Consider the following 6,000-nt stretch of genomic DNA (forward strand, 5'->3'; position numbering starts at 1 on the left):
GACGACCGGTTCCCCACCTGACAAGCGAATTCGACCCGACTTTAGTGGCTTAATGTAAACGAAGCTATTGTGGCAGGGACAGAGAGATACGGAGTGGTGCCGGTGGCGTGAGCTTTACTTCCCAATACAGAGAGAGAGAGAGAGAGAGAGAGAGAACATTATTTGCCACTGCAGGGTTGGAAGTTAGGGCAGGTAGGGCCAGTGTGGCTCATCGCCCAAGGCGTCCAGGATGACTCGATGGGTTACATTGTCATAAGCGCCTTTAACTTCCAGGAACATCGCCGCTGACAGCCTCTTTAGGCTTTTCTTGTGCTGAACAGACGAGACAAGATCTATGGCGTTGTCTACAGAAGAGCGTCCGCGTCGAAAGCCTGCCATAGGGTCAGGGTATAACTTGTAGTGTTCTAGATACCACTCTAGAAGCGTCAGCACCGTCCTCCCCATCACCTTTCCTAAACAACTGGCCAGAGCAATGGGACGATAAGGCGCTATGTCTAGGGGTGATTAACCTGGTTTAAGTAGAGGCACAAGGCGGCTGGTCTTCCATGCAGCAGGAACCGCTCCTTCACGCCATGAATTATTGTACACGTCTAGAAGAGCATGCCGTGCTGTTTGACCGAGGTTCCCAAGAGCTGCGTATGTCACCCCGTCAGGCCCAGGCGATGAGGAACGTATGCACACTGCCAACGCCACCTGCAACTCCTCGATGGAAAACAGATTGTCCATACGAGAATCCCGCGAGATTGGAGCATCACGAGGATCACGTGTAGCGGACGATGGCGGTAGACCAGTAACCTTGAAGCAGAGGTCCTCCGCTACGTCGATCTCTCTGCGACCTTGGTAGAGAGCTATGCATTTGAAGTGGCGGCGTTGTTGCGGCGATGTTCGAAGACCACGCACCGTTCTCCATATATGTGACAGGGGTTTATGCGGATCATGGGCATCACAGGTTTTCCATCTTAGAGACTGCAGGGAGTCGATCCGACGCTGGATCTTCTGTGTGCGTCTCGCCTCCCTTAGGTCGTAGATGGACTTGGTGCGCCTGTACCTTCGTTCCGCGCGACGGCGGATTGCTCGAAGCCGCTCCAATTCTGCTTCGAATTCAGAAAACTTAGGAATAGGCCTGAAAGCTCTTGTGGCTTGTTGAGCAGCGGCGTTAATTGGCTTCTCCATGTTGCCAGGTTGCGATGTTGCCAAATGTTGCGATGTTGCCAGTCCTGGATCTCTTGGCAAATCTTCTCCATGAGCAACGTGTATTTAGGCCAGTCGATGTGGTGAAGAACTGTGGTAGAGTGTGACTTGCGTATGCCGTCGATTTTAACATATGTTAGAACGTGATCACTACCATGCGTTTCGTTGTCCGTAAACCATTTCACACTGGCACTGATGCATCTTGAAACAAAAGTTAAGTCCAGGCAACTGCTGTATGTCAATCCCCGCAGAAAAGTGGGACTGCCATTATTTATGCAGTAGAGCTCATGGTCCAACGCGAAGGATAGTACACGTCTTCCTCGACAATCCATCGTTAAGTTTCCCCATAGCGGATGATGCGCATTGAAGTCTCCGGTAATAATCCATGGTCCAGGTGTCGCTGTTAAAATTGCACTTAGTCTTGCGTTGTCAAATCGACTCGAAGGTGAAATGTAGGCGCCTGCGACCGTGAGTGCGACGTTCTTGCATTTTATAGTAAAACATACGTACCGATTGTCGTCATCAGGTGCCACTGGGTGTAAAACATACGTGAAATTGCATCTGATATAAACGATGACTTTGCTGCGGCCGCTGCAGGTGGCAGACATGAAAGCTTCATGTCCTGATATATAGGCGGATGGCGCTCTCAATGTTTGGTTCAGAAATGACGATTATTGGAAATTTGTTCTTAAAAACAAACGGACGAAAGTCCGAAATGTGGAATTTAATGCATCTGACATTCCATTGGAAGATAGACGCTTCCTTGGCCTCTTTAAGGAACGGGTGTAGAGGAGCAGCCATGGTGCTTCTCAAGACCGGACAGTACCGGATTCAGGCCATCCAGTATTTGAAGTGCGCCTCGAGCCGCCGGAGTGTGTATGGCGGTCAGTAGTACTCGTAGCGTGTTCATAAGGGCCCTTATCGCGGTGACAACTTGTTTGTCGTCGTCTTGGTTGCTGCCAGAAGGTGAAGCATGATTCGGCGATCGTGCTACATCTTGTCGCTCCGCTGGTGTATCTAGCCGTGGCAACGGCGGCCACTCCTCGCATGAGGCAATGATATTAGAGACTTTCGGCTTAGGATCCTCATTGCTACTACTGCTAGTTGTATGGGGAAGTTTGTGGACTGTCAGTGGACGCGGTGCATCCTTAGCAATAGCAGTCGGTTTCCTAGATCTCCGGCGACGTGAACATCGACGTCGCACCTCAGCGGCACCCTCCCTGTGCGAAGAACCATCCCTGACCATTTGCCTCAAGTCTTCCGCCTCATTTTTTCACATGTGGGCAATTCCTTGAAGATGCATCGTGAGAGCCTTGACAATTGGCGCACTTTTGGTTTTCTGCACGACAGGCGTCGGAGGTGTGCGACCCAGAGCATCGTGAGCACACGGCAGCATTTGTGCAAACCGCACTAACGTGCCCTATCCTTTGACACTTCCTGCACTGAAGCGGCTTTGGCACAAAAGGCCGTTCTATGTGTCGGAAGTCACCGACCTTGACGTGTGACCGTAGGCTGTCTCCTTTGAAAGTTAACTTCATACACTGCGAGTTTCCCAGGCGACGGGATTGCAATATGGCAATTCCCTCTGTCGCCGGCTTGATGAGTATATGCAGGTCAGCATCGCTTATGGAATTATCTACGTCATACACAACGCCGGCCGTAGAGTCACGATCGCCTTGTTTATAACAGCGTACGTTGATGCTATCCAGCACCTTAACGTTGCTCAGAATATCTAGCGCGCTGCGGTGTGTGACATCTATAGCGAGGATCTTCTTACGGGCGTTGATCCTTACATTTTTGATCTGACCCGGAACAAGTGCCTCGAGCGACACAGATGTGGCTTGGGGGTTGATCCGGTTTATATTGTCGCTAGCAGCCACAGGCACAAATAAAATTGTGAGGGCTGATGGCTTTCGCGTCGGGATCACAGTTGCCTTACTTGTGGAAAGAGATGTCCTGACGAGTCTCCTCTTTGCTTTGTGCTTCGCTACGGTCACGAAGTCCCTGTCTTCCGAGGTTTCATGACTGGTCGCTGAGTAGACCACAGTGTCCTCGCTGTCGGTGTCACTCGGGCAACTAGACCGCTTTCTCGGAGCGGCCGCTGTTGACGTGGAGGGACCAGGAACCCTTCCAGGTGACTCCACATCCATCGCCGTAGTTAAGGGAGCGGCGTCTCCCACAAAGTAGCTTCAAATTCGCAGCGACAAAAAAAGCAGCGTTCCACACAGTAGACACTTCGTCGTCGTCCCATTCTCTTTTTTTTTTATTCTCTACCAAACATATGCACAACAGTAAAGAAAAAACAGGGAGGCTGATATGGAGTGTAGTCACATATTAAAAGCGAATATATAAAGTGGACACATACATGGAGGGTGATAAAGACACCGTAATGATGGACGGTACACGGATTTAAAAAAGATATATCCTATTGCAGATGACATCATTTTAGTCCTTGAGTTAGGTTATTCAGAGAGACGAGCAGTACCTGCACGAAAAATCAAAACGCATATTCAACGAATTAAGAAAGATTCCCTAATTAACTTCCTAATTAATTACTTTAATGCACGTATTGCGATTTGCGAATTGCAGCCTGTGAGTTTGCAAGGCGTGTTCACTTGAAATGAATTTACAGAATGGCACCAGTTTGGTGATAAGCCCCACCAAACTCGCCGTAAAAGAATGGACTGTTGTTCCAATTAGTTTTTGAACAAGACGCCCTTTCATGTTTTGAAGCACAAAACTAACTGGAACGCTCATACGTACTTCGTCCCACGCTTTGGGAAAGAATATCTCGGAACTGGTGTCATCTGGGAGATCCATCTCAGGTGGGTATGACTTGCAAGTTCACCGGCGACGATTCGCAAATTGCCATATGTGCCATAAAGTAATTAATTATGTGGTTTTTATTGAATTGTATTTAATAAGTTGAATATGTGTTTCGATTTCTGATGCTAGTAATGTCCAGCTCTTCGAATAATCCTGCTCAAAGAAGAGCAATATGCTATCTAGCTGCCACAGGTGATATCTGAAAATTTTGGAAAACTTAAAAATGATCATCCCGTATAGTATATCCAGTGAAGTAAGCAGATGCGAGAGTTATGACGTATGCTAGAAAGGTCACGCGAACTTTCAGTACGTCATTCGTATGTATGTATGTATGTATGTATGTATGTATGTATGTATGTATGTATGTATGTATGTATGTATGTATGTATGTATGTATGTATGTATGTATGTATGTATGTATGTATGTATGTATGTATGTATGTATGTATGTATGTATGTATGTATGTATGTACACACACACACACACACACACACATATATATATATATTTAAGGAAGCCAGCAAACAAAGGACAACAGACAGACAGACAGACAATGAACTTTTATTCAGGTCCTGAGGGACTAGCCGGTGGAGACCCGTTGGGGCCCCCGGCTCGCCGCTGGCTGCTCCCATGTCGGAATGGGGAGGCCAAGCCTCTCCGCTCTTTCACGGGCCCTCTGGACGGCCATGGACTGGAGCTTAAGTTGCGTGCTAGATATGGCCTCGTCCCAGTCCCGTTCGCTGGTGAGGGACGTATCCCGTAACGCAGGACACTGCCAGAGCATATGAGGTAGAGTGCTAACCTCCCCACAATCCGGGCACTGTCGGTCAATTTCTGGAGAAATCCTGCTTAAGAAACTTCGGGAGGGATATGACCTCGTCTGAAGCATCCTAAGCGTGATCGATTGTGATCTGCATAGATTTGGATGCGGAGGCGGGAAGCGCCTGCGTTCCTCTTTATAATGGGAGACGATCTCGTGAAATGTTAATAACGGGTCGCTGTGGCCGAGCTCCTCCGGATCCAATGTAGCCCCATCGCCGTCGCGGCGCGTTAATTCTCGCGCACGGCGGTGAGCAATTTCATTGGGGTTCGGGTGGCCCGGTAGCACGTTGTCACCCATGTGAGCTGGGAACCATATAATATAATGCACGGGGTCAGAATTAGTTCTGGACTTGTTTTTCAGAATCACCTCCACCTGTTTCGCAACCATTCCCGTAGCGAATGCCCTGACGGCCGCGCGTGAGTCAGTGTAGATATACGGCCTTTTTGAATCCTGCATCGCCAGCGCCACCGCCACCTGTTCTGCCACGTCGGCCGTCACAGCGCCTACCGAGGCCGCAGATAGGAGCTCGCCCTTTTCGCTTACCGCCGTGACCGTGAATTTACCGGAGCGCCCATATTGAGCTGCGTCCACGAAGGCTTCCATGCCGACCGTTTTCTTCAATATCGCCCTGGCACGAGCTGCTCGCCTGCCCGCATTATGTTGCGGGTGAACGTTTCTAGGGAAGGGACTGACGACGTAGGTCCCTCTGGAGTTCTCGTTCAGCTGAACCACCTCGCTGTGACTGAAACGCGGCTGCAAGCCCGCAGCCTCCAAGAGGCGCCTACCGGCGCTGGAGCCCGAAAGCCTCGTGATCTGCGCCGCTCGTTGCGCCTCTATGAGTTCGAGGGCCGTGTTATGAACGCCGAGCTGCATTAGCCTGTCCGTGCTCGCCGTGATCGGAATACCCAGTACCTTTTTGACGCTTTTCCGCATCAACGTGTCAAGCTTGTCCCTTTCAGTCTTTGTCCACTGCAGGGCCGAGACCACATAGTTGATGTGGCTCATAAGAAAAGCGTGATGCACCCTAAGTAGGTTGTCCTCGCCTAGGCCCCCCTTCTTATTGGAGACTCTCATGATTAATCTGAGAATATTCTCGGTTTTGGCGGTCAGATGCGCAATGGTTTTGGCATTACAGCCCCTGGCATCGAGCAACAATCCT

Source organism: Dermacentor variabilis, chromosome 6 (genome assembly GCF_050947875.1).
Source record: "Dermacentor variabilis isolate Ectoservices chromosome 6, ASM5094787v1, whole genome shotgun sequence".
NCBI classification, from domain to species: Eukaryota; Metazoa; Arthropoda; class Arachnida; order Ixodida; family Ixodidae; genus Dermacentor; species Dermacentor variabilis.